Source organism: Amblyomma mixtum, chromosome 1 (assembly GCF_055824585.1).
Source record: "Amblyomma mixtum isolate Tamu chromosome 1, ASM5582458v1, whole genome shotgun sequence".
Classification (NCBI taxonomy): Eukaryota; Metazoa; Arthropoda; class Arachnida; order Ixodida; family Ixodidae; genus Amblyomma; species Amblyomma mixtum.
This window is the reverse complement of record NC_143012.1, coordinates 27,820,953-27,831,495: the sequence shown is the minus strand read 5'-3', so window position 1 is coordinate 27,831,495 and position 10,543 is coordinate 27,820,953.

Genomic DNA, 10,543 nt, shown 5'->3' with positions numbered 1-10,543 from the left:
ATGGAGGAGAACTAGTTGGCACCATGCAGGCAGTCGAGGGCGTCATCGATCCTAGGAAGAGGGTACACGTCTTTCTTTGTTATCTTGTTGAGGTGTCGATAATCTACGCAAAACCTCCAGCTGTTGTCTTTCTTTTTGACAAGTACTACCGGAGACGCCCAGGGGCTGCTCGACGGCTCAATAATGTTGCTGGCCAACATTTTGTCCACTTCTTCCTGAATGATACGGCGTTCTGAAAGAGCAACTCTGTAAGGCCGTCGGTGAACAGGGCGGGCATCTCCAGTATCTATGCGATGTGTGACGACGGACGTTTGGCCCAGGGATCCGTGACCGAAATCAAAAATGTCGCTGTACGACCGCAAAAGGCTGGCAAGGGCACTGGCATATTCGGGACGCAGGTCAGAGGCAACCATGTCTGAGATGCGGTCCTCCGGACTATGTGACGAGGCAGGCTGTGCAGGTACCTCGGCGCGACGGTCCGGCAGCACTGCAGAAATAGTAAATGTGGACAAAGGTGACAGCTCGGCAAGGTAAATGCCCTCCGGGAGAACTTGCGAGGACATGCTGAAGTTGAGTACGGGAATGTAGGTGAGGTTGTTCTCGACGTGTACAATGTTATGAGGTAGGGCGATGCTGTGTTGTAGAGTGACGTCGGTGATGGGGTTGACAACGTAGTCGCCGTCAGGAAGGGAGGGAAAAGGTGACATGGGCACGTATACTGCCGCCTCGGGAGGTAGGCGAGTAAATGTACTGGAGCGGAGGCGAGGCTGGGAATGGTCAGCACTAGGGTCGTGAACACAATGGGGCAGGGCTAGGCGCAGAAGTCCGGAGGAATAGTCGATGAGAGCGGAATGGACTGTTAAAAAGTCTAGGCCTAAAATGACGTCTTGAGGACAAGTAGTAAGGACGGCGAATAGCACAGGGACGTGGTGGCCGGCGATGCTAACGCGCGCAGTGCACATTCCGATGATGGCAGCAGTGTTTCCGTCAGCAACACGAACTGTAGAGGTGTTAGCGGGCGTAAGAACTTTTTTTGAGGCGCTGGCGGAACGACGAACTAAGGACTGAAATATGGGCTCCAGTGTCAATGAGAGCGGCCACAGGGACTCTATCTACGAGGACATTGATCAGGTTGCGGCGTGGTGCGATGGTCGAGACACAGTTGGCTGTCCGGGTCGGTAACGCAGCGTCACGTCCGGGCGCTGCGTCGCCTAGTTTCCCGAGTAGGGGTCTTGGTACGTTGGGGACAAGCTGCGGCGAGGAGTTGGTGATCGGGAACGGTGGGCCTGTGGCGATGGCGAACGGCTAGGACGACGGACTTGCTCAATGTTTTCGGCACGATTCTGTGCTGGGGTGACAGAAACGCGCAGCGGTGCATAATAGTCATTGCGGACAGGGCTGTAGTAGGGGTGAGAGGGGGGAGCCGGGCGGCTGCGACAATAGCGGGACGTATGGCCAGCCCGACAACAGACGAAGCAAATAGGCCTGTTGTCAGACGTGCGCCACTCCGCAGGATTGCGGGTGGTGTAGCGCGGTGTGTAGGGCGGTGTGTAGGGTGGGGTTGTCGTAGCAGCAGCAACCACTGGTATTGGCTGTGGTGCAGGGGGTGGCGTGGTAGGATTGCAAACGAGGCCCACATTCGCGAATGCTTGGCGGACGACAGCCTGTATCATAGCTATTGTTGCCTCTGCAGGAGGTGTTGTAAGTGGAACAGGAGTCAAGGCCTCGATTTCCCTGCGGACGATGGTAGTGAGGTTAGTCTGACTTGAAGGCTGCTGCAAAGTGGGCAGATCGTCGCATGAGGATGTAGTCGCCGTGTTGGGAAGGCGCGCAAACCGATGGACGATGCGGCGCTGCTTCGCCTGTTCGAAACGGCGACACACTTGCAGGACTGAGTCCACCGTAGAGCAGTCTTTGCAGATAAGTATATTGAATGCGTCATCGGCGATACCCTTAAGTATATGGCCCACTTTGTCAGCTTCGGTAATGGAGGTGTTTACCTTTCGACAGAGGGCGAGGACGTCCTGTATGTAGGCAAGGTAAGATTCGGTTTACGATTGAGCGCGAGTAGCCAGGTCGTTTTTGGCTGCGAGAGCTCGCCCAATTGGCTTGCCGAACAAGTCCTTAAGTTTTTGCTTGCAGATGTCCCAAGTAGGCATCTCCTGTTCGTGGCACCTCCACCAAGATGTTGCGGGGTAGTTCCGCTTGGGATTGCAGAGAGCGGACACGGAAAACAGGGCTTTAAAACCACAGGCGTTTACTGCAGGCACCAGCCGACACAGCTCGACCGTCGTCTTCTTCACAAAAAACTCAAGAGCTTCTTCTTCTTCCTTCCTTATGCATGCACCGCCTAATGTAACAATATGCCAGGTTTTGCGCTATAGGGTATGCGGGCCTCCTGTGGATTGAGGGCACTAAAAATGACATCTTCGTGACCGGCGGGTGTAAGAATCTAGAATTCAACTCCTTTGATATGATTGGTCGGTTATGCTTACTGCATTCAGCGATTCGTATCTTGCGCAAGCGCTAATGTGGGGTGGAATGCAAGATTGTGCGCTTGAAATTCACGTAGCAACGCGGCGTAGTGCGCATAGAAAAGATGCAGTGAGGGTGATTCATTCATTCATTCATTCATTCATTCATTCATTCATTCATTCATTCATTCATTCATTCATTCATTCATTCATTCGAAGTTCTGTGAGAATCGCGAACGCGGCCAGTCATAAAAGGTGTCCAGTGACAATTTGCGGTTTCATTAATTAATTAATTAATTGATTCGAAGTTCTGTGAACACCGCGAACGTGGCGAGTCATACAAGCCGTTCAACGACAGTTTGCGGTTTCGAATGGGTGAACCATTCACCCGCCGATCTCATATATGCGTTTCAAAGGATTCCTTTTACAAATAATGAATTGTACATTCGCCAGTTCAGATAATGGGGACTTCGGAGTTCACTTAATGATATGTTTTTTTTTTCGTAATCCAGCAGCAGTGGTGGTGGTGGTGGTGAAAAACTAATACTCAAAGAGAGTTTGGGGGTGAGAAAACCCCGCTGCATGGTCGGTATCCATAGTCCGGGACACCGCACGACGAGGCCCCGTCTCGCGCCCGCTTTACTAGAGCCCTTTGGGACTCCAGCGTGGAGCAGTTGAGGAGGGCAGTCTCCCATGCCTCTCGGGTGGGGGTGGGGGAAGGGGGAAGATGAGGATTCTGAGTACATGCCCACACCATGTGAAAGATGTCGCAGATCTCTCCACAGTGCGGGCAGCGCCCGTCTGTGTTCGGATCGAAGTGTTTTGCTATGGCAGGACAGAAAAGGGTTCCTGTCTGCAGGCGCCAGTGTATCATTGTAGCTTTGAATTCCATTTTCGGTGCTGTGTCCTAAATTTTTTCTTTTCTGTCCTGCCGAGAATGCGTAGTCCTGCGGTGGAAATGTCCGAACACTGTTTGCACCACAACAGAGATCGAGAACGGCAAAAAAGAAACCGTGGTGACGAACTGTACGTGCACCTAACAGTCCTTCCTGCAACGCTTTGGACGTGCGTGTGATTCGTCAGCTCACCTGACCCTACCCTTACGGTGTGTCGCTCGGTGCTAATGAAACACTGAAAATGAAAAAAAAAAAAAAACAGGAACCAACTGCATATACACGTCGGTCTCATAGTACTACGAAAGATCTTATTGGAGCAGTTGGCGCGTCGCTAAAAAAAAAGAAGATCGGCAGAGACAAGACTGTACGTATAGGAATGCGAATTGATGTGTTTGTGCGTATGGCACTACCAGAAACGCTGTACGAGGAAAGGTTGCGTCACAGTTTTGATACGAAAGTCTGGAAAGACATACATAAGTCGTCGGTTCGAATCCCTGTCGCCAGCTGGCCTCCAACTTGGTTTGGTTTAGGTTTAACGTCCCAAAGCGACTCAGGCTATGAGGGACGCCGTAGTGAAGGGCTCCGGAAATTTCGACCACCTGGGGATCTTTAACGTGCACTGACATCGCGCTGTACATGGGCCTCTAGAATTTTGCCTCCAAAGAAATTCGACCGCCACGGCCGGGGTCGAACCCGCGTCTTTTGGGTCAGCAGCCGAGCGCCAGTTTGCAACGAGAAAACGTATACCACACGGAACGCTGTACGGAAAACGGTTGCGTCACAATTTTGGTACGAATGTTCAGAAAACTGGCGCCACATGAAGGTCGGCCAGTGGCGAGTATATATATAGACAAAAGAGACGTACACGGATGTCTGAAGTGGCGGTGCTCGGCTTGCTGTGTGCGTCATACGGCCGCTTGATGACGTCATCGTTTGTCTTGCCGTGGCTGGGATTTTCTGCACCATCTGCGAATACCACAGCCGGCTTTTCTCATAATGAGACTAGTAATATTTTTCCATTAAAAATACATTTGTTAGTTTTTGATCATTAAATGTGCAGTGAAGAGGAATCTGAACTCGTCTTTTTGCCGCGGGAACTCGATCTACACGTTCCGAGCATTCTTAGAAACTTCGACTTATTTCCCCGTGTGGCCCATTTCCCTAATTAAATCGGATTAACGTCCGGCTCCCGCCTTTATTTTTTGAATTCTCCCCCGTACGGTGGGCGGAGTCGACCAACGCGTGGAGCGCCTTTCAGCCAGCTCTGTGAAGGCTTTGCTTTCGGTTTATTTTGTTTTTTAGGTTTCCGTGAATAAATAGTTTAATTCGCAGATAATATAGCCGCAAAATAAGCCCGCAGAAATAAAAATACGCGCGGACTATTTGCTACTACGGATTACTACGTATTACTCCGCCGATGGCAGAGCGGAAAGCCGCCACGGGACTGTGTGAAAGGCACTCCACGCGTTGGTCGACTCCGCCCACCGTACGGGGAGAATTAAAAAAAAAATGGCTGAGGCTTAGCTAAGGTTAAGCCTAGTCAGATGCGAAGCATATTGATGGCTATAGGCTTGGTAATACATGGCTTTCCTTGGTTGACGTTCATCCCGCTCTTCATCGGTCTCTGTGGCACGCTGAAGCTTTCGCTTCTCGTTCAAATCAGCCCTGCTTCTAGGCGGCATCCCAACACCTGGCCGCCTCGTATGTGCCCGGAGAGCGAGGCAAGCTCAGCTTTATACCGCTGCTGTAGCGTCACGTGGTCAGCTGCAGCGCCTCTGATGTGGAGCCTCCACCGCCGCGGCCGACCGCGCGAGCCGGCAGCCCATCTCTCCTCTGCTGTGACGTCATGTTGTCCCGTGGTCAGCCGCCGCGCCTCTGATGTGGAGCCTCCACCGCCGCGGCCGACCGCGCGAGCCGGCAGCCCATCTCTCCTCTGCTGTGACGTCATGTTGTCACGTGGTCACGCTAAAGGTCAATGGTAGCTCCACCGCCGCGCTCGACGGGCTGTAGTGTAGCTCTAGTAATATGCTTCGCATAAAAAAGGCGGGAGCCGGACGTTAATTCGATTTAATTAGGGAAATCGGCCACACAGGGCATTAAATCGAAGTTTCTAAGAATGCTCGGAACGTGTAGATTGAGTTCCCGCGGCCAAAAGACGAGTTCAGATTCATATTCACTGCACCTTTAAAAAGATATAGAAATACTAAGATATGAACGTTTAATATACGCACAATGCGCACAGCTTACAGACGCTTATAATACGAATGCGTGAAAACAACAAACCACATCGCACTTTTTTTTTTGTCACTTCCTGCTCCTGGCCGTTTCTCTAGCGCCCATCGGTATGCGGGCTCTTGCATGCGTGCCAGCTTGCTTTTGCAGCGGTTTCGGATAACCAGCTCGGCACCGGAGCAGTGCCGCCGACTGTCCCAGGAGTCCAGTTACCCGCGCACGCTTCCGATGGTCGTAAGACTCGTGACTCATACATTGCTCGAAAATAAAGCACACAAGGAACAAAAGCACTCGCTTACAGCTAGATTACTAAAGGAATGCAGGGGAACTGCATGCAATAAGCGCACATGAGTAATGCTCGCTTTGTCTGTCTGGTTGAGATTTAAACAAACTACACGTAAGTATACGACCGTGCTTTCAAGCAGATGCTTTTGCCGAAGAAAGGTAGACAAAGATCGGATGTTTCCTTCCCGTTTAGAACTAAAAGCGAACCAGCACAAACGCAGAAGCCGTAGGTCGGGTGCTTAAGATATAGATAACAGTTGCCGCGGCTGGCAACATCTTTTCCTTACTTTTGGTGTTATATTTTTTTGCCACTACTACCACTCCCACTACTGAAATACTTCATTCCCACATCCCCGCCCCACTTTTTATTTGGCCATCTCACAAAATACAAACACAATGCTTCAAGCGCCCAACAAAACAACATGAACTAATTATTTTTCATTAATTTTTCATGCACATGTAGCAGGCTCAATTTCGGCCGCGCTAGCTGCATTACGATGAAAACAGCGTGCAAAAACGATCCAGTACAATAATACAATAATAGATTTTCTACTCCTAACCTTGATTAATTGACGAACTGTCAAAACACGGTATTGCCGCGCTTAGGTTGGCGCTAGTGGGTAAATTACTCCCTTATAAGAAATTTATTCCACCTCGGGAGGTTTCCTTAAAAAATATTACACTCCGACAACGAATTCATGAATTATGGCTATTGCGTTCTTGTTTTTTTTTTTTCGTTTATTAGTTTACTGTTACACCGTCGAAGCACTTTGGTAACGTCCTTTACCGTTATTGCAGTGATGTCGGCGGGACTGCTCAAATATCGAATGACTCGTGAACCATCAACAGGATAGCTAAGCGGGCGAGTTGGTGATACATTATGCAAAAAACAGCGCTAACAAACGAACGAACAAACGAACAACGGAATTAGTTGATCATTGCCGAGAGTGTCAATCCTGTTTTCCGTCCTTGCATTATACTCACATTTTGTACAAACACCCCGACCTGTTGACCAGGGAAATCATCGAGGCGTATAATATGGCAAAGAAAGCAAGATTGTGTGTCAGCAAACCATCCCTGGTCCTGCGTGACTGTGAGGTTGCATATCTGGATATCACTTTAGTAGCACGTGCGTTTCTGGTTTTGGTGTTTTTTTGTTTTCTGTTTCCTTTTATAGTCGTGAACCATATAATCGGTTTCGGAACAACAAAACGCACATGACATGCAGAATTTAATTAAATGAAAATAAAGTTTCATGTTTGATTGTAAAACATTTTATTCGCCGGGAAGAGCTTGGCAAGAGGTCGCGTTAAGTGGTCGAGAGTACATAGCCCTCGACGACTTTGTCAGCCCACTCCACCGCCAAAACTTGCGTTCTGGGGTCAGAGCTAGCCAGCACGGTCTCCCACCGCTCGAGAGAAGGAGCTGTAACTAGATCACCCGGAGGTGGCTCTATTTTGCAGTCCCACAGGATGTGATCGTAGGTAGCACGTTGGCCACAGTGTTTGCAGTTTGGGTTGTAAAGATCTGGATAAATGTGCGCGAGGAGTGATGGGGTGCGTATCGATCTCGTCTGTAGACGACGCCACGTAACCTCTTGTTCTTTAGTAAGTCTTTTGTCTGGAGGGGGGAAAATTCTCCTCTCTAGTTTAAAATGATTGGTGAGATCATGATATGTGATCATGGAGTCCTTCGTGAAATTCAGGGAGCCAGACTCATCCACTGCCCGGTCGACGAAACCTCGGGCTTTATTGTGGGCTGCCTCGTTCCCCGGATTCCCCGAATGGGCTGGGACCCATATCAATTGGGAATAATTTGGTGAGAATTTGGTTACGTTAAGGATTCTAAGGGAGATGTTTGTAATTCGCCCTTTAGCGAAATTATTGATACCCATTTTGGAATCGCTGAAGATGATGCTCCCTTGGGTATGCGCTAGGGCGAGTGCTATAGCCGCCTCTTCTGCCGTTTCAGAGGATTTCGTTTTGATTCTCGCCGAGACGATGTGGTCACCATTCTCGTTCACAACCACAATTGCAAAGGCATTGGTATTTTTGTATTCTGCCGCATCTACATAAAGTGTTGCAGCGCACTGTCTGTATTTCTTATGTAAGGCTTTGGCTCGTGCTTGTCTTCTACCCTCATGGTGTAAGGGGTGCATGTTTTTGGGGAGTGGTTTGATTAGTAGGGCCATCCTACAGTCGCGGGGTAAGTCTACTTTAGCATCGTTATTCGTAGGTTGAAAGTTAATTCCGAGCCTGGTAAGAATACTCCTGCCAGTTCTGGAATTGGCTAATCGCGCTGTTTGAGCCATTAAATGGGCTTCTTTCAGTTCATTGTAGGTGTTATGTATTCCTAACCTCATAAGCCTTTCGGGAGGCATTTAGTGGGAGTCCTAACGCAGCCTTATAGGCCTGCCGTATCATGCTATCCAATTTGTCCTTTTCTGCTTTCGAAAATTTGAGATAAGGGGTGGCATAGAGTATCCTGCTTAGCGCAAAGGCCTGCACTAGGCGGCATAAATCTCTTTCCCTCACCCCTTGTCTGCGGTTAGCTGTGCGGCGGATTAATCGCGCCGTCGCTTCTACCGTGCGTTTTAGCTTAGTGAGTGTGTCAGTATTCTTTCCATTTGTTTGTAAATACAACCCCAGTATTCTCATGGTCTGTACCTCTTTGACAGATCGTCCATTAATATAGACGTTTATTTGCGGGGGGGATGTCGTGGTACGCCTACCTCTTTGTTTACGACGGATCACAAAGAGTTCAGATTTTTGCTCAGAACAAGTGAGGCCGGATTCCCATGCGCATGCCTCAATGATGTCCACTGCTGCTTGGAGTGTGTCTTCTATGTAGCCTTCGCATCCTTTGGTTACCCAAAGTGTGATGTCATCTGCATAGAACGTGTGATGTAGGTCTGGTATTTGTGCCAGTTTGGGGGGAATTTTGATGAGGGAGAGGTTAAAAAGGAAAGGGGACAGGACGGAGCCCTGTGGCGTTCCTTTACTTCCTAGTGTGATTGGGGCAGACTCTATTGTTCCGACCGTTATCACTGCTGTTCTGTTAGTGAGGAAGGATCGGATGTAGTTGTACGTCCTTTCTCCGGGGTTGATTTCTGACAAGTTTGTCAAAATGGCTTTGTGGGTGACGTTGTCGAAAGCTTTAACAAGGTCTAAACCCAATATTGCTTTCGTTCCTGTTCCCTCGTCAGCTTCAATTATGTCCTTGTTAAGCTGCAAGAGTATGTCCTGGGTAGATAGTTGGGCCCTGAATCCTAACATTGTTTCAGGTAGGAGGTTCATGTCCTCCGCATAGTTTTGGAGCCTATTGAGGATGACATGCTCCATGAGTTTGCCTAGGCATGATGTTAATGAAATTGGGCGTAGATTCTCAGTGCTGAGTTTCTTACCCGCTTTAGGAATAAAAGTGATTTTCGCGTGTTTCCACTCTGGTGGTATGTTGCCTGCATGCCAGTATTTGTTCATAAGGTCTGTAACCGCCGCGATCGACGTTGCGTCTAAGTTCCTGAGAGTCTTATTTGTTACTTTGTCTGGTCCCGCCGCAGATGTTGTCCGCAGTTTTCCAATTGCGTACCAGACCTCTGCGTCTGTGATGTCTGCGTCTAAATTTGGATTTGGAGTCCCCCGGTAGTCTGGTTGAGTGGTACCATTATCCGTGTTTAGATAACGTTCTGCTAGCTCTTTGATTAGGTCTTCAGTTGTACCCTCATATTTATGTATGAGTCTGTACAGTTGACTTTGTTGCACGGGACGTGTTTGTTCTGGGTCGAGCAGGTGTCTTAGAAGATGCCATGTCTTCTTATTTCCGAGCTGCCCATTGACGCTTTCACATATTTGGTTCCATTGTTGTTTTTGGAGAGTAAGTGTATGTTCCTCGATTCGCCTCTCGATTTCAGCGATCTTTTTGCGTAGTCGCTTGTTGTGTTTTTGCTTCTTCCAGCGTTTTTGGAGGCCTTTTTGTGCCTGCCACAGGTGTAACAGTTTTGAGTCTGCAATCTGCTCCTCCTTCTCAACTGGCACCACAACGCTAGTGGAGCTGACATCCTCATTCAGGGAGATAACCCAGTCGCTAAGGTTAGAGATCTCCTTTGGAGCTGTTTTGTCGCGAAGTTGCCTGAACTTGTCCCAATCCGTGGTTCGTATTTCTTTTGCTTTGTTTTTAAGTTTTGTCGTGGGGAAGGTGATGCTAAGGATGAAGTGATCACTACCAAGGTTTTGCCCGGTGTTTACCCACTTTGCGTCCTTGACGTTTTTAGAGAGGGATAAGTCTGGAGATGTGTCTACACATACACTGTTACCCATGCGTGTGTGGTCGCTCGGGTTGTTTAGCGTTGTGAGCCCTAGTGACTGTATGATTTGCCAGAGCAGGTTCCCTTTCGGAGTTGCTTTGGTATATCCCCATGCTGGGTGTTGAGCGTTGAAGTCTCCCACAATTATTAGTTGAGCCCTAGCAGCCAGCTTTACTGTGTTTATCAACAAGTGTGGGAGTCCATTGCCTTTGTTTCTGGGCGGGTTGTATACATTAAGGATGAAGAGATTTGAGTCTCCTTTTTGCCTTGGTACTATTTCAAGTAGGGTGTAATCTTCTTCCGAATCATTTATAAAATGTTGAATTGCGGTGATATTTCTATGCACCAGAGTG